The following is a 26,160-nucleotide window of genomic DNA, read 5'->3' as shown; positions in this document are numbered from 1 at the left end:
GCAAACATCCTACAGTTCATACCTTAAAAAATGTTAAACTTTCTTGTGCCAAGGCACGATGTGCTTATAAATAAAATAAGCGCCAATATTGGAGGAACTATATCTCCAAAAATAATTCACGCACACCTATGTCTAAGGCGTGGAACATGGTTAAAAATATAAAAGGCAAAGGTTATTTTTTTTCTGTACACCATCTTAAGGAGGGTGAAACATTACTAAATGATAAATCTGACATTGCGAATAAACTCTTGCCAAATATTCTTTATCGTCAGATTATGTTCCTGAGTTTCAGAAAATATCAGAAACAACAGGAAAGGCAAAAAGAAAAAGTTGATTCTATAACGGTGAGTATTAAAATGAAGTATTTTCGTTGCATGAGCCACACACCGCCCTTGAGCAAGCTCATGATATTGCATCAGGGGATGATAATATCATTTATTGAAGCATTTGCCTGAATCATGTCTTGAAACACTTTTAGATATATTTGACAAAATATTGACTTCAGGAACGTTTATTCCTTTTGGGCATTATGCCAGTGTGGTCCCCATACCAAAACCTGGCAAAATTACGACACTATATATTTTACCAGTTGCGTTTGTAAAACCATGGAACGAATGGAAAACAATAGGCTAGTTGGTATTTGGAAACCAATAATCTTATTACAAATATTCCATGTGGTTTCCGTAAAAATAGAAGTACTATTGATAATTTAGTACGATTCCTTTGTACGAACCCTTTGTTGAAATGCTACGTCAATAAACAACACGTCGTATCATTTTTCTTTGATCTTGAGAAAGCATACGATACTAGCTGGAACCATGGCATTTTAACAGATTAACATGATTATGGTTTGATGTGTCGTTTACCTCATTTTATATAACATTTTTTGACAGTAAGGCAATTTTAAGTCCGCGTGAGTTCCACCCTGTCGGATCTCTGTAATCAAGATAAGGGTGTCTCACATGGCAGTATTTTGTCCGTCACTTAGTATTGAATATTTGTTCAAGGGTTTAAGTGCTTCAGTCGATTGATCACATTTAGTGGCGGTTTTAATATCTCATGCCGTGATAAACATTTGCCTACAATAGAGAGACAGTTGTCTCAATAAAATTCCCAAATGGTCCATTTAAAACGGGTTACAATTTGCTCAATCAAAAATCAATTGTATCCATTTCTGCAGTAAGTATAAGCCGCATAAGCACGCATAAGTATTTCTGAATGGTACCCCCTCCTCATCCATGAAGTCTGGACGTCTCGCGACTTACATCACCCCCCCCCCCCCCCCCCCCCCCCCCAGGCCCGCCGATCTGTGTGTTATACTTCATTGTAAATAATTATATAACAACCAAGGAGATCACGACCAACAATTATATCACCGCAGATTATATCCCCGAGTAAGTCTTGAATCAATGGCCAGTTTATATCAATAATATTCATTTTTGTCCTGAACATTAATCAGACAGACAGAAGACTTGGCTGGGCAAGTTATGTACATATTAGACGTTGTTGATCTGGCGATGAGACCGGACTGTCACGGAATGAAAATATAAAACAACACCAGACAATAATCAGGCTCTATTCATCACTGAATCAGATCCTACTGAGCGGAAAGGGCAAAACCGTGGTGAAAAGTCTATGAATGTATCACTGAAAATCAGTGATGCCCCCAAGTGTTCGTACAGGGTAAGCATGTCCTGCTCTACAGGGAGCACCCACCAGTCACACAATCTGCATTACAAAGTGTCCGTTGCCTAACGCCTGCTTCTGACGTATGAGTACAGCCGGTATAAACATGGAGTCTAGACCAGACAAAGTAACACTTACAGTATACCTGCGCGTTCACTGATTTTGTTGAAACTGATAACGATATGTTGATTTTGAATTACGTCGCTGCTTACAAGTGAAGAGAAACAGTTAAAAAAAAGCAACAAAACCATTCCCAAAGCCACAAGAAATCTCTACCAAAGCAGCATCGACGGTACGATCACTATCAACAAGTGACACCAGGCGTCCGCGAAACGGTGCGCGTACCCTGCCCCGCCGGTGGCACCCGTTAGAAATACGTCATGTTTGTCACTGATGCCTCAAATTTGGAAATGTCCTCCACATGTCTACCATAAACCTTTTTGAAAGCGAGGCCTTGAATGTTGTAACCTTGATCAAACGACTTTTGAGAAAGAGTTGTATGACGCTCTTTGAAATATTAGTGGGAGGACCATGCTGGATTGTCAGAAATACATAGTTCAACACATTTCAACACACTTCAACACATTTCATAGTTTTCAACACACATTTCATCACACATTTCAACACACTTCAACGCATAGTTCAACACATTTCAACGCATAGTTCAACACATTTCAACATATAGTTTAACACATTCCAACACACTTCAACGCATAGTTGAACACGTTTCAACACACATTTCATCATATCATACATTTCAATACACATCTACTTTCAACACATTTCAGTAGGCCTGTTTACGTCTAATATAGATTCCTGATTATACAAATTTCAGACTATTTTGAAAATACTATTCAAGTTTGCTTATTCATTGAAATCTCTATGATGAAGGCTGTTCACATGTGTTGCAGCCGTAACTCCGCGATGTCACAAAGAACTTATTAATAAAAATTATTATCCTTCAAGCAGAATTAGCGGGAAGTGTTAAATCTATCAATATTACCAAATTGGACACGTCAGTTAATATAACAATGATAAGGTTCTATTGATTTAAGACTTAAGCTGTTTTTCTGAGCGTAGGCAGAGCGTTTATTTTAGCCCAGACGACAAGACAGACAAGAGAGATGATTGAGGGCCTCCGGTCCATCCACATGAAGGAGTGAAGTGGCGCAACAAGGACACAACACAAGAGAAGCGTTCTTTATCAGATGATGTAAAACTGGAGTGGTGACGATATACTAAATAGGCCATGTACAACCAACACCTTTTGTCATTGATATTGTATGTCAAAGGCTTGCAGTACTAAGCTAACACACCTTATACCGGTGTCTTGACTGCTCTGACTGGGAACAGGTGAGCTAACACACTTTATACCGGTGTCTTGACTGCTCTGACTGGGAACAGGTGAGCTAACACACCTTATACCGGTGTCTTGACTCCTCTGACTGGGAGCAGGTGAGCTAACACACCTTATACCGGTGTCTTGACTGTTCTGACTGGGAACAGGTGAGCTAACACACTTTATACCGGTGTCTTGACTGCTCTGACTGAGAGCAGGTGAGCTAACACACCTTATACCGGTGTCTTGACTGCTCTGACTGAGAGCAGGTGAACTAACACACCTTTTACCGGTGTCTTGACTGCTCTGACTGGGAGCAGGTGAGCTAACACACCTTATACCGGTGTCTTGACTGCTCTGACTGGGAACAGGTGAGCTAACACACTTTATACCGGTGTCTTGACTGCTCTGACTGAGAGCAGGTGAGCTAATACACCTTATACCGGTGTCTTGACTGCTCTGACTGAGAGCAGGTGAACTAACACACCTTTTACCGGTGTCTTGACTGCTCTGACTGGGAGCAGGTGAGCTAACACACCTTATAACGGTGTCTTGACTGCTCTGACTGGGTGCAGGTGAGCACCATATATTTGTTTTCTTTTGTTGGTCAATACGTCACGAGAGGACAAGGTGTTTATTCCACGTTTGTCACATTTCTTTTTAAGAAAAACCCTTACTTCTGTGCGTGGCAGGGGTGGTCGGGTAGCCCTGTGGTTAAAGCGTCCGCTCGTCACGCCGAAGACCTGGGTTCGATTCCCGACATGAGTACAATGTGTGAAGCCCATTTTCCGGTGTCCCCGCCCTGATATATTGCTAAAAGCAGCGTAAAACCAAACTGACTCACTCTGTGTAAGGCAGGTGGGAGTTGGTAGGGCATCACGTGCTCACCTTTTGGCCAACACCTGTTGTCTTCACGTATTTTCAGTGATCCATGCATATACTTTTACTGCTATTTTACCTTTTACGCCCAATGGAATCTGTTTCGTCGGGTTATCGAGACTGGTTATTCACTGGCGTTGGCGTTTTATGAACTGAGGGGCAAAAGAAAGTATACGGAGTTGTTTTTTTGCAATTGAAAATTGAAAGATCTGTTGTTAAATTGGATTATGTCTATTTAACCATCACTCATTCCTGCAACACTTTGTAAAAGGTATACTGTGGTTGGTCAAGAAAAGAAGTGGCAAACACATGACCCCTACATGACCCCAACATGACCCCTACATACCATGCTTGAAATAAACTTGTATGCCGAAAAAAAATCTTATTTTATTTTTAATGATGATATGTCTGGTATACCCATCAGCAGTTGTGTATGATGCGAATCTTTTTAAAAAGTTTTAAAAAGTTTTAAATCAAATTATGTTTTAAAAGCTGAAACCATGTAGAAGCCCTGAATGAGTGAAGACTAAGCGCCAGTATAGGTACCCTTTTTTATAATAATATCGCTAACTTAAAACATTTTCAAACATATTTTACACCTCAGTTTAATGGAAGTGTGCGCCGCCATTATCAACATTCAGCCATACCCTTGCAGGGACAGCCAGGATGGGACGTCGTACCAATGTGAGAAGTCGAACCCGGGCTTCCACGTAACAACGAGGCAACCTTACCCCTCCTGTCTGCACAACGGACAGAATAAATCAGCTGCACATTTTCTTTACACGAGACAGGTCGTGGCAACAGCGTCACCTGGGAGACACTGGGACTGTCCCCATCTGCTCCCGACACCCAGTACCGCTAGTCTTTCTTCATCACCTATGCTCGTCGTTCGTTATCTTAAGGTAGAGAAAATCAGTTTTTGAAAGGCATGTAGAAGTGATACACATAAGGAAGAGAATTTATAGTTGTCAACTTATTTATTATGAGGAACACAACGTTTCGAAGTATATACTTACTCCTTCATCAGGTTTATGAAAGCTATGAGGCAGACAACATATGTATGTACCTGTAAGAACGATGAAAGTAATAAGATAACAAAGGTGGAAACTTAACAAGGGAAGCCAACAGTTAATTGGTTCAGATAGATGATTAGCAATAGACAATGGAAGCCAACACTTAACAGTAAATTATACTGAAATAATAAGTAATATATAAGATATAGGTGTTTCTAAAAACTAAACATCGACATGAAAACAATCAGTAACACAAACATATACTGAACAACAAAAGTTCCTGTGACATCGAATAAAATTTAATGCAAAGTTATGTTTTTTACCAAATCTGAAACAATTTCGGTTTGCAACAGATAAAAGACTCCTGTGAGTGTTCAAATGGTTTAATTTGCCAAACTGACTTTAGAAAATGCGTGATTTCCTTAAAAAACAACATGAACATGCCAAAATGTCAATTTACACATCAATAGCGTGTGTGTCCACCTCTGGTTGCAATGCAAGCAACACATCTTCGTCTCATGGAATGGACCAGGCGTCGCACAAAGTCCTGTTGGATATCTGTCCATATCTGCTGGAGCATTTTTCGAAATTCCTGGAGTGTCTGTGGAACACGTGGTTGACGTCGGAGGCGCCGATCCATCTCGTCCCACATGTGATCGATTGGTGAGAGATCAGGGGAGCGAGCCGGCCAGGGGATGACATTCACGTTGTTTTGTTGAAGAGAATCCTGAACAAGTCGAGCAATATGAGGCCGGGCGTTGTCATGTTGAAAGGTAATGCCTGGGCCATGACGAAACAAAAACGGTAGGGCCGATGATCTCGTCGCGGTAGAGCTGTCCATTGAGATTTCCCTCTTGCTGTAATCCCACCCCATACCAAACGCTGCCGCCCCCGAACCGATCTTCTTCCATGACACAATGATTGATGTAACGTTCACCTCGACGTCGGTACACTCGAATCCGTCCATCGCTGTGACTGAGGTGAAAACGAGATTCGTCAGTGAATAGAACGTTTCCCCACTGCATGGTCGTCCAGCGTAGACGCTGTCTGCACCACTGTGGACGTTCTTGGTGGTGGCTTCCTGTCAAAATGGGACGTCCGGCGGATCTTCTGGCGACAATCCCTGCACATCTGAGGCGGCGACGTACGGTTTGTGAAGATATTCGTCGAAGGCCAGGGAAGCTTCTTGCAGTCACTGTTGCTGTCTGGAATCGATTTCGTAGGTTTATTGTTCGAATCCAGTTGTCTTGTCGATTACTGGTTACGCGTGGCCTGTCACTCCGAGGTCTCTGACTGCATTCGTCTGTTGCCAACAGTTGCCAACTCTTGCCAACAATGCATATGGAATCCCGTTAACGTACATGTTTTTATACCCATTCCTGGGTAGTGAAATGCATGGGGCTTGCATAAAAATCAACTTTTGCATGGAATGCATGCTTTTCTGTAGCAGTTGCGTTTTGGTGACTTGATTCCATACATGTACTACAATATTGAAAACCAAACTTTACTTGTTCGAAAAATACACTAAAATATTGGTGTCACGGGAACTTTTGTTGTTGACTATATATTCAATATGCCATATTCTTGTTCGAGTCTCTGATAATACTTCAATTCAAGACGAAATATCGATTTTTATTCAGGTTTATCTGTGGATACATGCGCCTTTAACAACCCACAGAGATATATTTCCAGTCCTAATATAGAAGGCAAGATAGATACAATTAATAGTTATTTCGCAAGTTTCGTTTGGTCACAAAATCTAGACAAATTATTTTCCTCATGTTATGTATGACGGGGGCTGTGTTAATCCGGTGCTGGGCGAGTTCTGGCTTGTGGTACTTGTGGTGCAGTCCCCTAGAATCCCAGCTCAGACTGTGTAGTGTAAAGTCATGCCTGCTTTCAGAGAGATATGTTTCTATATTGTCGACAGCTTCCTTCATATGTAACCAGTGAGATGAACTAAATAATAACCTTCCATTTCAGCTTACCATCCTGTCTGCACTGCATGTCAAACAATCTCCTTGCATTAACAAACAGATGTCCAGTGTACTCCCTGCTCGTTGCCTGTCGTCTCCGGAAGAGCGGAAGTGTGGTTCGAGCCTCGTCCAGGCGCCATCTGGGTTGCCTGCGCGTAACTTGCAAGAAGACTCGTTCCCGCGAGTACCACTTCAAGGGAATAATGTGTTTAAATAAATAGAGGATATTCCATATGCTCCATGTGTCCTACTTATCATAAACTTTTTGTGAAGTTGTCGACCTGAAAGATGGCCCTTTGCGAACAAACAATCTCGATCAATGAGAAATTTACAGTTTATAACTCAACATTTTCGGCAAGAAGAGATATTAACTGCATAAATGACCACCTGTCATTATGTTGTCATGTCAATGTGGAACTAACGTAAATAAAAAGACAACAGTTTGTGTACGAGCCAGACACTTACGATAAAGGGAGATAATTGGCAGGGAGGTAACTCTTGTTAGACAATAGTGCCGTTAAATATCAAGTGTTATGTTCACTGCAAATATCACTTTTTTCAACTTTAAAAAACTCAGTCTTTCACACTGAAGTATATAATAAATCTATATCTTCTACACACGATACAGTTAAACGTCTCCGATCAGATTTGGTAATAACTTAAGTCAAGTTTCTGTCATAATATGAAATGTTCATGAAATGAATCATTACGAAACATTGATGCCGAATTCGACAAAATCCAACATTTCCCCAGAATGCCACGGGTGGTGTCTAATGGTGGTTTGACCCCATGACTCATTCGGGTCCACTCGACTTACGAGTTACCGTTACTCTATTCCGTTACCTCACACGACGCCGGGAACGAGGGAGCCGTGGTATTTTATGCTATCCCTGCCACCGCCAGGTAGTACAGCATGGCAGCAAATCTCTAGAAGTGCTGTCGATGTGTCTAAGAGAGATCATGTACAACTTTCGGAATGTCATTAATCGCTGTGTGTACCCCGCTTGTAGAACCTTCATTACAAACTGGATGCATGACTGTCCTTGCACCTTTCTGCTTTCTGTATTAATTTTGAAGACCTTCACAAAAACTTGATCAACTTTGCCTAATTCAAATCTGGAAGAGGTGAACAATGGATAGACATCGATACTGACCTCGGTCAACGTCGGCCCAAACTCTTACCGTTAACAAAATATCCCGCTGTAGATATGTTTCTTGTTGTTTGGCAATGAAATCTTACATCGTGGTGCTCATAGAGTAGTGAGGACCACTGTCACCACTAAGCTGTCCATCCTCTCTGGTCAAGTGTCATGTGATTTGACCAAACATTTGTCGGTTGATTGAACTTTTCAAACAAGCTTGTGTTAGCAGTCAGCCGCTCACCTCGTGGGTCACGTGTAGTGGGGTAACGGTTCCGAATGCCGACCAGTTGATACGTATTGTTTAAATGACCGGACTCAGACCGTATCCCAGCCACGTGATTCTTTAGTTGTGTTCATCCTTCACTTTAAGTCTCCATTACTCTTCAGATGTCGGACTGTCTGATATAGGAGATTTAACGTGCGCTCTCCTACTGTAGCGTATTTCGCACACGGGCCTGGCCGGACCATTTAGTGTATTCCGAAAAGGGTGAAAGTGGTGTGTGCAACCCAAGAGGGGGCTTTTAGGGGTTGCTTATATTGAATTTTGGGAATTTTTAAATTTGGAATTAATGCCGAGGTGGGTGGAGGAGGGAACTAAGGGAACCGGGTGAGGTGGGTGTTTGTATGTTTATTGGATTTTGGATTGGTAGATTAATTAGTTTTTAGATGCGCTTAATTAGGTCTGTTTTGATTAGGAATACGCCTATGGCCTTGAAGTTTTCTAGTTTATTTTGAGGGTTTAGTATTTCATTCAGATGTCTAACGTTGCTGTATATTTATCTAAGTGAGTGTGACCAAGCTTGAGATGTTTGGACACAGCCCCTGAGATGTAGACGGGGCACACAGAGCACCGTTTCGTCATGAAGAGTGCCAAGGTCATTGTGTCACCCCAAACAGTGAACGTCAAGGTCACTATGTCACCCCCAACAGTGCACGTCAAGGTCACCGTGTCAACCCAACAGTGCACATCTGGGCAAACGTGCCCACCACTCAGTGTCAACACACAGCCTGTCGGCAAACCGCCCTCCTCACGGATTTGTGGGTGGGGGAAGCCTGGGAGCCCATCAACACACCGTGGAGAGCAGGGTCGGGATTACCTTGCATGACTCTGCGTGAGACATTGTCTACGGACCACACCTTGGACTAGTTCGATACCGAAGTCGCTGTACAAGACGACACCTTAAATCATAGTCGCTGTAAAAGACGTCTCCCTAGACGGTAGTCGCTGTAAAAGAGGTCTCCCTAAGTCGTAGTCACTGTAAAAGACTCCTCCTTAAATCGTAGTTTCTGTAAAAGAAGTCTCCTTAAATGGTAGTATCTGTAAAATACGTATCCTTAAATGGCAGTCTTTGTAAAAGACGTCTCCATAAATCAAAGTCTCTGTAAAAGACATCTCCCTAGATCGTAATACAAATACGCTTGAGCAGTGTCTGAGTTTGTGTATCAGCTTAATATGTGAGAAAGTGAGTGAGTTGGGTTTAACGATGCTTTTAACAATATTCCAGCTATATCGCGGCGTGTCAGCTTACTGTTGGAGGAAAACCCGAAGTGATGCAGGTCTCGGACGTTTACCACTTCGGTGAAACCCACGAGCACGGGTATGGTGCTGACAAACCTAGAAACATAATTGGGGCGAACCCATCTTCCCGAGGCAAGTGAGTTAACTGACTTTAAAAGTCCAGTTTCCACCCTTGCCGAACTAGGCTGGTATTATGGGAGTTACGTTTTGGCTGGACTAACGAGTCTATGCATAGTCCACCGAAATCGAAATCCGGTTCGTAAACTGTCATGCAGATTTCGGTCGACTGCAGCATTTGCAAAACATGTGCACCGCTAACTCGTTGTCAACAGAAATTTTCTAAATCTTTCCATGATTTTAATCAAGGTGGTCACGCGATTTGATGCACTTCGCGATGTAAGACTCGTATTATCACAATATAGATCTTGATTATCGATCAGATCGTCTTGACTGGGCGCCACCGTTTTGTTTGAAGCAAATGCAAGTGATACGAGAGGTTGAATCTGATTGGTCAATAGGAGAGGCATAGAAGGGACATAACAAGTAATAGGTACTTGTTCGAGCCTTGTTCGGCAAGGGTGGAAACTGGACTTTTAAAGTCCGTAAACTCTCTTGCCTCGGGAAGATGGGGCGAACCAGGACTCGATCCCACAATCATAGGTTTCTGGCGTGCCCAAGGAATGCAACTCTGCACAGCGAATCGCGGCGGCTTAGACGACTGGGCCACCCGTGTCCCCAGTGCGAGAAAGACAAAAGTTACTCAGATGGTAGACCCTTGTCACTTTGCTTAAACCCACGATGGTGCGGACAAAGCAAATATCATAAGCAGGGGTAGTGTGAGATTCAAGATCGCTCTGTAAACTTGTGCCAGTGTTGTTTCGCACAGCATTCCTTCATTCGTTGCTGTTTTACTAACAGGTGGCACGAATCTGAACGACATCCGGTAATAGGTGCGCATGCGTAGAGGCCTCAATTACAATTTAATTAATTATGGAAATAAGCCTGCACCTCGGCCGCTTGTGATACAGACCATACCTGCTGGTGGTCTGCTGGTGGTCTGCTGGTGTAAACTTAAGGCGAGAGCATTATTGTTTCTCCCAAACAAATTTCATTTTCCGCCAATTGATTTCATTGGGTACCGAGGAGCAATGAAAGCTATGGTTACTACCGACCAATCACAGCCGACGGCAAAATCGGCCACCGCCTGTAAACTCGTTGAGGACAGGCGCCCAGTCAAATCGCTTTGTGAAGCGACACTCTCATTACTCTCACGCGGCAGTGATCTAACTGCACAACCGCCCACTTCCTCTGCGCAGCGTGCGAACACGAGATATCTGTTTGAGAATTAATCATCTGACTATGGGGTCCCCTGATAACTGTTGGTATCAAGAGGCTGCCTGGGGTTTACAATTGCCATCATGATAAACACATTGCGGTTGTCAGTCTACGTGGCCATTTATTAATTTCATTACGGTACTGTTTCAAAGAAACTCAGTTCTCGCAACATCGAACTGTCGATAAAGAAAACGTTGCAGCAACACAAAAACAGGAGCTAATGTTAGGATATAAAGCACGTGGTGAATAATGCAATACCGGCGACAGAGTGTCCCAGCAAGTTGTGCTTGATGTGCATGAGATGTGCTCGGAAGCCTATCTGTATGCCAGCAGGGCTGTTTATATCCGTCGGAAATGACGGAGGCGACTACGCCGAACTAATTAACAACGCTTGTACAAACACTTGGCATTAACTAGTTCGATATCTTTGTCACCACCTCTCCGTCTTTCAAAGCAACCATTGCTGATAATGCATGTGTGTTAAGTTCTATTGTGAGCGCATTCGGTCAACATCGGCAACAGTCCGTGATTTAAATGAGTCACGGTATGCGCGGATTGTCGTCAACACTCTCTCGGGGAAATTGACATCACAAAATCAATCTTAACGCAATACACAGCGTTTAAAGTGTTAAAGGGCACAGAAAACAAAATATTTGCCAGGCCAAGTGCTTGACATCCAATTACTAGTATTATTTTATGAAGCGTTTCTCGAGTATCTTATAACCAGCCGATCGATGCTAGAGCCACGCGCCCGTTACAACAGAGTTCGGACCATGGAAAAAAGAAATCCAATGTGTAACTAAACCTCCACAAAGCCTCGATTATGCTCATCTTGTTATACACTCCTACTTTTCTAAATCGATGCAGAATGAAGGCATAGCTCTCCGCTCTCTACCCAGTGCAGGTCTAAGTCTGTGTTACTGGGAGCGAGGCCAGGGCGAGAGTAGTACAGTTAATTTAATAAACACTTGAGTTATAAAATGAAACATATCAGCCGCCGGGTAAAATAGTAATTATCTGTATCCGTTTATTGATAAACTGAGTTATTTCCCAGACAACTGGTGCGTGTGTTTGCAGAGGATGATGTTTCAGACGTCCAACATTCAGTTCACAGACCAGCGGAGTATCTGCAACGTGAAGTGAGATCCAAATCTACGTGTTTTAAAACAGCACGAACAATGGGACGAGGGGGTGGTTTGATCTGGGGCATGTGTTCCACGAGGTCATGAGACAAAGCCCGAAGTGATGCAGGTCTCAGACGTTTACCACTTCGGTGAAACCCACGAACACGGCTATGGTGCTGACAAACCTAGAAAACATAATCGGGGCGAACCGGGATTCGAACCTACAATCATAGGTTTCTTGCGTGCCCAAGAGACGCAACTCTGCACAGCGAATCGCGACGCCTTAGACGACTAGGCCACCTTATAAATATGTACCCCAGGTACGTTTCTGTATACACACAACCACCACTACCAATCACACTACCACTACTACCACTCACACAACCACTACCACTACCACTCCCAATGCAAATACAAAGAAAACATTCCATTTCTCATTTTGCTGAGAAAACTTAAAAAAACAGTGCCGCCAAGCTCTATTGTTTATTCCCAGCTTAGGATCACGGGTTTGTCAGCACCACACCCGTGGTAACGTCTCAGCCCTGCGTCACATCGGCACTTACCTCACGTACCAACCATTCAGAGGACACCGAATATATATCTACATCTGGGTTTGTAACCTTGAAGATTGTAGCCCTCAGTTCCATTGTATTGGGAACAAAATGGTTTGGTTTTTTTCATGTTTTTTTATTTGTTGCATTGAGAAAATAATGTTGTAATATATTCCCGATGGCATATATGCAAATAAATCATCTCTAATTCTAAATCTACATCTCAAATATGGCACCTGGCCAAGAAGATTCCATTTTTTGTTCCGTGGAATTGCAAACCGTACGTCTCTATATATTACTCAGAAAAGTCCAATTCAAGTCTTAATATATGTGAATAACGCATAGTCAAACAGTTTCTTGAAATATAAGATAAACACAAGTAGAGTTTTCTTGCATATCATTTCAGACGTAATTTGTAGTCGTTAAAATATTTATTACAATCCACTCACATCTGATACCCAACTCCGGACTAACGAGCAGTAATTATTCTCAACATAACATGCGCTTCTGTAAACGGAAATAGTATTGAAAAGTGATTATTCCTCGGATAAAATTACATCGCGGCTTTCAGTCTTGTTACATGATATTAAAATAATTGAAACGAACAGTTGTGGTAATGTTGCCCCGTGATATGAGCACGGCAGACCGACTGGGTGTGGAGGATGCGAGTCTCCCGGGGAGAGTTCAGGGAAGGGGGAGTTTTGCTTAGAAACAAACCTCTTGGGCGAACACAGTTTGTTGTCCGTGAAGACAGCCATGACAAAACAGATCGACCATCAGATCCCTTTGGATAATGATAAAACGTGTCGGTTAAAGAACACACCCGTAGGGCTTGAGCCGTCTTACACAGAACATACAGATACAACGTCACATGCACTTCCAATACTAGATTATGCTCGATCTTCAAACGAAAGAAATCATTCACCGAAGTCCGAGTCACTTCCTCCGCCGGGAATATCGCATGTCCGTTCCAAACAAATTTTAATTTCCTGAGTGTACAAATATGCAAAACACGCCGAAAGCGAATTATATTTTTGCCGACTGTTTAATAAGTAGTCAGCGCTCCGGGAAAGAGGCATGGCATGAAGTATGGGCCTTGTCTTAAACTGGTTTTCATATGAAAGAGAGGTGCTTTACCCCAGTACTGTCCGTCATCCCACAAATCACAGTTCTAAATGGATTCCTAACCTTTATGGTGTTATTAATTAGTTTGGGCAGCGCAGTTTGCAAGCGGTGTAATGGATACAGAGGACATTGTTCTCCGACTCATGCATATTCTTTCCATTTCCTTCTCCAGGCCAGGATCACATGGTCTCTCCGCTGTGGAATTGCTCCCAGAGCCTTTCAAATACACGTCCGCGCTTCCGTTTGTTGCCAAGACGCTGCGTAGCCAATGAGAGGGGAATGGGGCGCTTTGTGAGGAGAGTGTGTTCTACTTGGTCTTGTCCGGTAGTCGATAACATACAGAATACGACCCAATAAACCATGTTCTCTAAGTTTATAAGGCAAATGTGGCAAAAAAACCATATTACTTTGGCCTTTGAAACAAAGACTGGTAGCGATGGCACCAGATAGGGATGCAGGTCGGGGTTAGGGAGGGACTGCTATTAAAGCAATCTTTATTTAATTCCTCACTTTGATAGGACGTACGGTGTAGACAGAACACTGTGACTGGTTCTATGTCGTGACAGTAACAAGAGCGTCTAAGCGGACACAAAGTGGCTTCGAGAAACGTACAGGACGCTAATGCCGGTTTAAGAGCGTGAACTGGGTACTGGACTTCTTCAACAGGGCAGCATGGTGTCCGAAATAGTGGACAATGTTGTTAGCCTGGTCATACATTCATGATCGCTTCACTTATATTACAGCGTGCTACATTGATAATCCCTTTGAATAATCTATGGTAATACATTCATAATCCCTTTTACGTATATTACCCTGTAAATACAATGGTAATGCCTTTAAATATATTACTGTGGTAATACATTGATAATCCCTTTTACGTGTATTGCCCTGGTAATATGTGGATTATCCCTTAACGTATATTACCCTGGTAATGCATTGATTATCCCTTTACGTACATTAACCTGGTAATACATTGATAATCCCCTTACGTGTATTACCCTGGTAATATGTGGATAACCCCTTAACGTATATTACCCTGGTAATGCATTGATTATCCCTTTACGTACATTAACCTGGTAATACATTGATAATCCCTTTACATGTATTACCCTGGTAATATGTGGATATTCCTTTACGCATATTACCCTGGTAATGCATTGATTATCCTTTTACGTACATTACCCTGGTAATGCATTTATTATCCTTTTACGTACATTACCCTGGTAATACATTGATTATTCCTTTATCAAGCACGGTGTTTCAACCTCCACAGAAACGGCTCTCCTCCGGTGTTCATCCATACATATCCTTTCTGAGTACTCCAACTTCTAAATACCTCTCAAAGATATCATGTACTACTTGTGCTGCACTTTGTGTAGCGCATCCTGGAGATAGCACCAGTTAGCATCACTTGTTGCGTTCAGCTGTGACAGCTGAAGCTTATGTTGTCATCCATTGTATTATGACATTATATAATTCCAGAGTGACAATATACTACCCTGGAACCCCTCGATGTGACACACAATTTACTACACTGAAATCCCTCGATGTGACACACAATTTACTACCTTAAAATGCCTTGATGTGACACAATTTACTACTTTAAAATGCCTTGATGTGACACAATTTACCACACTGAAATCCCTCCATGTGACACACAATTTACCACACTGAAATCCCTCGATGTGAAACACAATTTACTACTTTAAAATGCCTTGATGTGACACAATTTACTACCCTGCAATCCCTCGATGCGACACTCAATTTACTACCCTGAAATCCCTTGATGTGACACACAATTTACTACCCTGAAATCCCTCGATGCGACACACAATTTACTACCCTGAAAACCCTTGATGTGACACACAATTTACTACCCTCAAATCCCTCGATGCGACACAATTTACTACCCTGAAACCCCTTGATGTGACACACAATTTACTACCCTGAAATCCCTCGATGCGACACACAATATACTACCCTGAAAACCCTTGATGTGACACACAATTTACTACCCTGAAATCCCTTGATGTGACACACAATTTACTACCCTGAAATTCCTCGATGCGACACACAATTTACTACCCTGAAAACCCTTGATGTGACTCACAATTTACTACCCTGAAATCCCTTGATGTGACACACAATTTACTACCTTGGAACCCCTCGATGCGACACAATATTCTCGCCCGGAAACCCCTTTATGTGACGCACAATATGCTGTTGTGGGGTACTGTTGTGAACACTGTTGCGAGGTACTGGTTGAGGTAATGTTGTGAACACTGTTGTGAACACTGTTGTGAGATACTGGTTGAGGTAATGTTGTAAACACTGCTGTAATTTTGGTCGCGGAATTGATACTCGTGCCCATGAAACCGATTCAATGGGAACTTTAAGACTTGCAGCGTGAGTGAGGGTCAACCCCCTCCCCCCTCCTCCCCCCCCCCCCCCCCTTGCAGGCGTGCTCCGTCCCCACACATCCCACAGAGTTCACAGCACATCAGAAACCATTTCCTGAGAAAACCTAAAAATGCAAGCAAGAAGCTCAACAAATGAATATGGACCTGAAAAAAACTACTGCGGTTTCGCCATCTCAACTGGACACTTAAAGTCAGACAGTCTTCTGTCACTGACGTTCACAAATTGTCCTCACCATCGACAACATAAAGGATTGCCGTCCAACCAGGCGTCTTAACCCTTCGCGTAACACCTTCCCGGTCAGGATTGTGGACGTGCTATTTCGGGCAAGATCTTTTCAAAATGTCATTCCTTATCGTCACAGTTACCACTTCGGAGATTTGACGCTATTCAAATTATTTCAATGCCTGTCGAAACTGTTGGAAAACACTTTAGAACGCGGGATTTGGGAATCGACTATTTATGACAAGAAACAAGTTGGTCTGGAAACAAAATGTCATCCTACTAAAAGGGGCGATTTCCATTATCTTACATCGATTTCATGTCTGGTATTGTACATTTTAATCACAATCGTTATTTGGGTGGTGTCTCATCTGTTGTTCAATGGCGTTCCTTAATACATAGAATCCCCTCTACAGGAAAATGTTAAATCTATAATATCCCGTCTCAACTTGGTGGCAGTGGGTTATCGGACTTGTGCTCTAGTCGACAGTATCTGGAATTTATCCTGCCAGCTTGTCCGGTGTGGTCAGATCTGGACGCGGGTTAGAATAGGTCTTTAGCATCCATTCTTGCACATCTTCCCGAGGCAAGGGAGTTAACAGACAGTAAAAGTCCAGTTTCCAACCTTGCCGAACTAGGCTCCAATTATGGAATTATATTTTGGCTGGACTAACGAGTCTGTGCATAGTCCAATAAAAATTTCAACGTGCAGATTTCGTTCGACTGCAGTACCGTCATCTTGGAGTCGACAAATATTGTCCAAATATTTTCATGTTTTTAATCAAGGTGCTCACATGATTTGATGCACTTCGCGAAGTAAGACCCGTTTTATTACAATATACGCTCTTCAAAAAAAGAAACGCACAGGTAGATTTTTTAGTACATTCATTGTACCTAACAAAATCGATATATTTAATCTAATATCATAGATTCAAATGTGAAATTTTGGAGCTCGATAGTCACATGTTGTCGTTGTAAAAAGGCATTGAAAATTGTTCATTGTCATGTCACATAAGTCCACGAGGTTGTGCTGAACTCAGTATCTCGTGTGACCGCCCCGGGCAGCAATCACGGCTCTGTATCTCCTCGGCACTTACGTACGAATTCTGTCCTGCTGAATTCTGCGCCATTCTGCTTGTAATGCGTTGGCCAGTTGTGGGAGTGTCTACGGCGTGTTCTGACCTTGACGAACACGTCGATCGAGTTCATCCCAGAGGTGTTCGAATTGGTTGAAATCTGGAGATCTCGGCGGCCAGGGCATTGCGTTGATGTTGTCATTATGCAGGTAGTCTATCGTGACACGAGCTGTATGCTGTGGAGCGTTCTCCAGTTGAAACAGCTCCCTCTGGCGGTAAATGATTGGAAGAAGTTGAGGTTGACAATGTAGAGATCTCGTGGTGTAGGATATGGCCCCCACACCATGACACTACCGCCACCGAAATATTCGAATTCACGTAAACAATGTGGGGCAAAACGCCCATTTTTACGACGATAAACACGTTGTCTTCAATCTCTCCGGTGAAGAAGAAATCGTGATTCATCGCTAAACCACACTCGTTTCCAGTTTCTCAAATTTCAAGGCTGTAAGGTATGACACCAACGCAAGCGGCTTCGCTGTCGATGGAATTGTTGCAAAACAGGGACGATAACTGGTCTTCTGGGTCAGATTCCAGATTCGCGAAGATGGGTCCTAAAAGTCTGGTCCTATATCATCTTCAAACCAGGGATGCGGCCTGCAGTCTCCGAAGCTGTGGCATTCCCACGACGTAGGTGGAATGTAACGATCCTGTGCAGGGGTGGTAACTCTTGGTCGATCGGTCTGCAGTTGAATTAAACTGTGTGTACCGGTCCCAGAGGCGGCAAATGGTGCTGTGGTGGACGTTGAAGTGGCGTGCAACAGAAGACTGAAATTCCCCTTTTTAACACGTCCTATGGCGATTTTCCGATCGGCCACGCGGAGTCTCGGCATTTTCGAACTTGAAAAATGTTGAGAATTGAATGACAAATTATTTGTTTATGCTTGCCATTACCACGAGTTACGAAGGTCATAACTTGCACGTGCATTTTGCTTAACTGTTTTCCTCCATGACATTTTTGAACAAGTGTGAAAACAATGCCGTTTATGACAGTGCAAGTCGACAATGGCTGCGTTTTGACGCACCGTTTGTCGAATATCAGGCCACCAACATTTTTCAATAACATATATCTAATTTATATACCGGAATTTTTGTGTAGTCAGGTTCCATGAACTACATGCTACCTGTGCGTTTCTTTTCTTAAAGAGTGTATATCTTGATCATGGATCAGATCGTCTTGACTGTTTGAAGCAAATGCAAGTGATATGAGAGGTGGAATCTGAATGGTCAATAGCAGGGGCATAGAAGGGACATAATTTGTAAGAGCCACTGGTTCGAGCCTGGTTCGGCAAGGGTGGAAACTGAACTTTTACAGTCAGTTAACTCCCTTGCCACGGGAAGATGATTCTTGTCGTAAGAGGCGACTAACGGGATCGGGTGGTCAGGCTCGCTGACTTGGTTGATGCATGACATCGTATCCCAATTGTGTGGATCGATGCTGATGATGTCAAGCACTGGATTATCTGGCCCAGACTCGCTTATTTACAGACCGCCGTCATATAACTGGAATATTGCTGAGTTAAACAACAAAAAACAAACAAACAGACAAACAAGCAAATACATTTGGACCAGGCAAAACACTGATCGACATAGCATCACACACTAACAATGGTACAATCATTAGAGGGTTATATCCACTTCTCCACATAGCATCACACACTAACAGTGGTACAATCATTAGAGGGTTATACTGACCGACATAGCATCACACACTAACAGTGGTACAATCATTAGAGGGTTATACTGACCGACATAGCATCACACACTAACAGTGGTACAATCATTAGAGGGTTATATCCACTGACCGACATAGCATCACACACTAACAGTGGTACAATCTTTAGAGGGTTATATCCACTGACCGACATAGCATCACACACTAACAGTGGTACAATCTTTAGAGGGTTATATCCACTGACCGACATAGCCGTGGAGGCATACTGAGATCATGCGTGCAAAATTTCAGTTTCACAGGTCTTGTTGTTTCAGAGGAGATGTCGAGTTGACAAACGACACACAATAACCAACGCTATAAGCTCAAAGGACTAAAAACAGGATTTAACAAAAGGTTGATACTCCTCTTGTTAATGCACGTTTTCCTTGTTAAAAACGGCTCGTGTCGTCAAACATATGTGTAACCCATCCAGTAAACAACAACCCAGGAACAAGTTGTCGTTCCCCAAGCTGCAAAAAGTTGTGAAGATTTATCACATCTGGTAAACTACACAGTTGTGAGAAGTAGTACATTTTATCCTGTCCTTGTTCCCCAGGAGTCACCATCAATCACCCCCCCCCCCCACCCCCCACCCCCCCCCCCCAATCGTATATACAGAGTTGGAACACAGTCACTCGGCACTCCCCGGTGCTACTGCCTCGTCGCTGCTCGTTCAGAGGGGGAAATGAAGATATCACAAAGCACAATGAGACAAATTTATTCATTACAATTTGGCTGATCAGTTTGGAAGAGAAATGACTGATGCAACTATGGTTATGATGCTCTGTGTGGCTCTGAATCACAGATTGGGATGAGTCACAGATCATGTTCATTATCTGTACTATGTGTGTGCAGTTTTTAATCTGTGACTCGTCCCACTCTGACGAGCCGCTTGTTAGTGCCACCAGCTCCCGTCAGTAAGCTAACGCCGTGCAATCCCCCTCCCCCCTCCCCGCGGCTTACCAACTTTTTATTACCCAGAGTGAAGTTACAGACAGCACATGACACGTAATCTATGAAATGACATGTGAAATAAGGTCCCGGATTATTTTCCGATGCGTAAAACTACATGTGTAAAACAGAGAGGAATCAAGTCTGAACAGATGTTCGTGTGCCAGTAGATTCTTTGTAAACAGTTTTTTTACCAGTTAGATCTGAATCAGTTATAAAACAGGAGCACGATGTCAGATTTGTGACAAATAAAAACACCATGTAAGTAGGTGAATGTGTGAGTGAGTGAGTGAATGCGTGAGTGCGTGAATGCGTGAGTGCGTGAGTGAAAGTGAGTGAGTGAGTGAGTGAGTGAGTGAGTAACCCAGGCCTTCACGAGCGAAACCTTTCATCACAAGGCTATTCCAGTGTCCTGTAACTTCACAGGTCTTGCAATCTAATGAAAATCCAGTCTTTTACGTCTAGGAAATCTCGACACGTGAACATCAGGTGACATTTCCGTACACGTCCGCAACTGAGCGAACTATGGCCGCCCAGTCTTAAAGAAATATCAGTGGGTTCTTCAGCCAATAATGTCCACCTCAATTCGGAAACTGATTCCTGTGGAGGTGTCCTCGCGTCTCCACACAGAGACCGGGGATTTCAGCCTGTTCACCTCACCTGCCGGACAAAAGCACGCATACAACCACTTTTGATGGTGGCTAAAATGAAGAAACCAACAAGAAATGGTTATTCGATGGTTAAATAAATAATAAGGACATTTATATAACGCTTATTTCCACGCCACCCAGGGGCATGCTCAAAGCGCTATTAATACCCCAGTTACTGGATCAGTGTGCACTCATTCTCAGCTCCCTGAGGAGTATACAGCTCCATCTGCCTGTTAGGTGCATGAATGCTAACAACCACATTGTCACACCATCCTACCGGGTACCCATTCATGATATATATGCATATAATTCGTGTTGTGTTTTGTCGTGTCGTGTCGTGTCGTGTCGTGTCGTGTCGTGTCGTGTCGTGTTGTGTCGTGTCGTGTCGTGTCGTGTCGTGTCGTGTCGTGTCGTGTCGTGTTGTGTTGTGTCGTGTCGGGTTGTGTCGTGTCGTGTCGTGTTGTGTCGTGTCGTGTCTTGTTGTGTCGTGTCGTGTCGTGTTGTGTCGGGTTGTGTCGTGTCGTGTTGTGTCGTGTCGTGTCGTGTCGTGTCGTGTCGTGTCGTGTCGTGTTGTGTCGTGTCGTGTTGTGTCGTGTCGTGTTGTGGACCTCGGTTGTCCGTTTCTCACACGTTTCTTATTTGCAGTTTATGTTACAGGGTGATTGAGTGAATGAGTGGTGCAGCAATATTCTGACAACTATATATATCTGTGGGTCTTATCGTTCAGAAAAATAATTAAGAAGGTGAAACATTTTGTCGACAATGGTAATTCTTCCTACATCCGTCCTGTCAGGGGCGGTGGGGTAGCCTAGTGGTTAAAGCGTCGGCTCGCCACGCCGAACACCCGGGTTCGATTCCCGAGATGAGCACAATGTGTGAAGCCCAATTTCCGGTATCCTCTAGCCGTGATGTTACTGGAATGTTGCTAAAAGCGGCGTAAAACTATACTCACTCACTCACTCTGCCAGCACAATGACTGGTTGCCTGTACAGGAGTTATTGGGGCATGGGGTGGTAGATAGGAGCAATTCCTACTTACCGGGACTAAAACCTAATCTGGAAACAAACATGGGACTACAATTCAGTGCCTTATTGTTTTTGAAAATTATATTCATGTTTTCCTTTTAAATGTCGATTTTCAATTTTGGACAAACTTGCAACATTATCTTCAGCAGTTCCGTGCCATTAGAGAACAGTTTGTTGAGTGATGGAGACCCGGAAATAATGAAGTCTTCACTTGACCGAGTGGTTGATATCATGAGCAGTATCCACGCAATGAACTAGATCACCATGGTAAACCATCTGAACCTAGTGTTATAGTGCAAACCATTTCAATACTTTCAGTTGGAATTTGATGTATCCAAAATACCTCATTGTTTCAAATGTTTCCAAAGTACGCCTAAATTGTATCTCCTTTGTCTGTTTAATGTATATAACAAACATTCGGCGTATCCCCTCTATTCATTCATTAGCCCCCTCCGTGCAGGACCCTGAATTCCCAGCGCAATCTATTAACGTCAGGCCACACCTCCTCATGTCGCCGGATCTTACGTACATACATGCACGTGGGTCGCTGAGCTCGCCCCACGTTATGTAATACCTCTGTCTACACAAGCTGACCTACTTACATGGTCAGCCAGGGAGACGGGCAGAAGCTGTATGTATGTGACAGAGCGGATCTCCCCGGGAACATTGGCCACTCGGTCCCGGTGTGCGTTCTGTCAAGTTATTATCAACCCGTACCCTTTCGAGTTATTTCAACCTGCAACAATAAACATAGTTGCTGCTATATTAAACATCCCCCCTGACTTTTGTCTTCCGTCACTACACTGAGCTACCATTTGAGGGCACAACTAATAACACTTGCATGGCAGTGGTCAACCAGGTGAGCGTGTCCTACCAACGACCGCGCGCACCAGTAGCACATACATGTTCACCTGACCAACATCAGGTGTTCACCTGAACGAAAAAAATGTTCACCTGACCAAAATCAAGTGTTCTCCTAAACAAAATCAAATGTTCACCTTGTCAAAACCAAATGTTCACCTGATCAAATTCAAATACTCACCTGAACAAAATCAAGTGCTCACCTGAATAAACACGGAATATGGTTCATGTAGTAAAAGTAAACAGGGAATTGCATCCGGCATCATTTTGGTCACTGAAACGTCAAGTTTGAAAATGTCCTCCACGTTTAAAAGGCCTTGAATTTTGAACCCTTATCAAATAATTATTTCAGCAATGACGTTCTATCGTATTGTTCGAAGTGAATCTTGTCCTGGTCTCGTGTATACTGTATTGTTCGATATAAAGGGGAAGCTGAAGTGAATCTTGTCCTGGTCTCGTGTATACTGTATTGTTCGATATAAAGGGGAAGCTGAAGTGAATCTTGTCCTGGTCTCGTGTATACTTGTCCTGGTCTCGTGTATACTTGTCCTGGTCTCGTGTATACTGTATTGTTCGATATAAAGGGAAAGCTGAAGTGAATCTTGTCCTGGTCTCGTGTATACTGTATTGTTCGATATAAAGGGGAAGCTGAAGTGAATCTTGTCCTGGTCTCGTGTATACTGTATTGTTCGATATAAAGGGGAAGCTGAAGTGAATCTTGTCCTGGTCTCGTGTATACTGTATTGTTCGATATAAAGGGGAAGCTGAAGTGAATCTTGTCCTGGTCTCGTGTATACTGTATTGTTCGATATAAAGGGGAAGCTGAAGTGAATCTTGTTCTGGTCTCGTGTATACTGTATTGTTCGATATAAAGGGGAAGCTGAAGTGAATCTTGTCCTGGTCTCGTGTATACTGTATTGTTCGATATAAAGGGGAAGCTGAAGTGAATCTTGTCCTGGTCTCGTGTATACTTGTCCTGGTCTCGTGTATACTGTATTGTTCGATATAAAGGGGAAGCTGAAGTGAATCTTGTCCTGGTCTCGTGTATACTGTATTGTTCGATAAAAAGGGGAAGCTGAAGTGAATCTTGTCCTGGTCTCGTGTATACTTGTCCTGGTCTCGTGTATACTTGTCCTGGTCTCGTGTATACTGTATTGTTCGATATAAAGGGACAGCTGAAGTGAATCTTGTCTTGGTCTCGTGTATACTGTATTGTTCGATATAAAGGGGAAGCTGAAGTGAATCTTGTCCTGGTCTCGTGTATACTTGTCCTGGTCTCGTGTATACTGTATTGTTCGATATAAAGGGGAAGCTGAAGTGAATCTTGTTCTGGTCTCGTGTATACTTGTCCTGGTCTCGTGTATACTGTATTGTTCGATATAAAGGGGAAGCTGAAGTGAATCTTGTCCTGGTCTCGTGTATACTGTATTGTTCGATATAAAGGGGAAGCTGAAGTGAATCTTGTTCTGGTCTCGTGTATACTGTATTGTTCGATATAAAGGGGAAGCTGAAGTGAATCTTGTCCTGGTCTCGTGTATACTTGTCCTGGTCTCGTGTATACTGTATTGTTCGATATAAAGGGGAAGCTGAAGTGAATCTTGTCCTGGTTTCGTGTATACTGTATTGTTCGATATAAAGGGGAAGCTGAAGTGAATCTTGTCCTGGTCTCGTGTATACTGTATTGTTCGATATAAAGGGAAAGCTGAAGTGAATCTTGTCCTGGTCTCGTGTATACTGTATTGTTCGATATCAAGGGGAAGCTGAAGTGAATCTTGTCCTGGTCTCGTGTATACTGTATTGTTCGATATAAAGGGGAAGCTGAAGTGAATCTTGTCCTGGTCTCGTGTATACTGTATTGTTCGATATAAAGGGGAAGCTGAAGTGAATCTTGTCCTGGTCTCGTGTATACTTGTCCTGGTCTCGTGTATACTTGTCCTGGTCTCGTGTATACTGTTTTCTTCAATATAAAGGGGAAGCTGAAGTGAATCTTGTTCTGGTCTCGTGTATACTGTATTGTTCGATATAAAGGGGAAGCTGAAGTGAATCTTGTCCTGGTCTCGTGTATACTGTATTGTTCAATATAAAGGGGAAGCTGAAGTGAATCTTGTCCTGGTCTCGTGTATACTGTATTGTTCAATATAAAGGGGAAGCTGAAGTGAATCTTGTCCTGGTCTCGTGTATACTGTATTGTTCGATATAAAGGGGAAGCTGAAGTGAATCTTGTCCTGGTCTCGTGTATACTGTATTGTTCGAAATAAAGGGGAAGCTGAAGTGAATCTTGTCCTGGTCTCGTGTATACTGTTTTCTTCAATATAAAGGGACAGCTGAAGTGAATCTTGTCCTGGTCTCGTGTATACTTGTCCTGGTCTCGTGTATACTGTATTGTTCGATATAAAGGGGAAGCTGAAGTGAATCTTGTCCTGGTCTCGTGTATACTGTATTGTTCAATATAAAGGGAAAGCTGAAGTGAATCTTGTCCTGGTCTCGTGTATACTGTATTGTTCGATATAAAGGGGAAGCTGAAGTGAATCTTGTCCTGGTCTCGTGTATACTGTATTGTTCGATAAAAAGGGAAAGCTGAAGTGAATCTTGTCCTGGTCTCGTGTATACTGTATTGTTCGATAAAAAGGGAAAGCTGAAGTGAATCTTGTCCTGGTCTCGTGTATACTGTATTGTTCGATAAAAAGGGAAAGCTGAAGTGAATCTTGTCCTGGTCTCGTGTATACTTGTCCTGGTCTCGTGTATACTGTATTGTTCGATATAAAGGGAAAGCTGAAGTGAATCTTGTCCTGGTCTCGTGTATACTGTATTGTTCGATATAAAGGGAAAGCTGAAGTGAATCTTGTCCTGGTCTCGTGTATACTGTTTTCTTCAATATAAAGGGGAAGCTGAAGTGAATCTTGTCCTGGTCTCGTGTATACTGTATTGTTCAATATAAAGGGAAAGCTGAAGTGAATCTTGTCCTGGTCTCGTGTATACTGTATTGTTCGATATAAAGGGGAAGCTGAAGTGAATCTTGTCCTGGTCTCGTGTATACTGTTTTCTTCAATATAAAGGGGAAGCTGAAGTGAATCTTGTCCTGGTCTCGTGTATACTGTATTGTTCAATATAAAGGGAAAGCTGAAGTGAATCTTGTCCTGGTCTCGTGTATACTGTATTGTTCGATATAAAGGGGAAGCTGAAGTGAATCTTGTCCTGGTCTCGTGTATACTGTATTGTTCGATAAAAAGGGAAAGCTGAAGTGAATCTTGTCCTGGTCTCGTGTATACTGTATTGTTCGATAAAAAGGGAAAGCTGAAGTGAATCTTGTCCTGGTCTCGTGTATACTGTATTGTTCGATAAAAAGGGAAAGCTGAAGTGAATCTTGTCCTGGTCTCGTGTATACTTGTCCTGGTCTCGTGTATACTGTATTGTTCGATATAAAGGGAAAGCTGAAGTGAATCTTGTCCTGGTCTCGTGTATACTGTATTGTTCGATATAAAGGGAAAGCTGAA

This window comes from Haliotis cracherodii, unplaced genomic scaffold (genome assembly GCF_022045235.1).
Source record: "Haliotis cracherodii isolate W230 unplaced genomic scaffold, xgHalCrac1.p SCAF_3, whole genome shotgun sequence".
NCBI lineage: Eukaryota > Metazoa > Mollusca > Gastropoda > Lepetellida > Haliotidae > Haliotis > Haliotis cracherodii.
Note: the sequence above shows the minus strand (reverse complement) of the source record.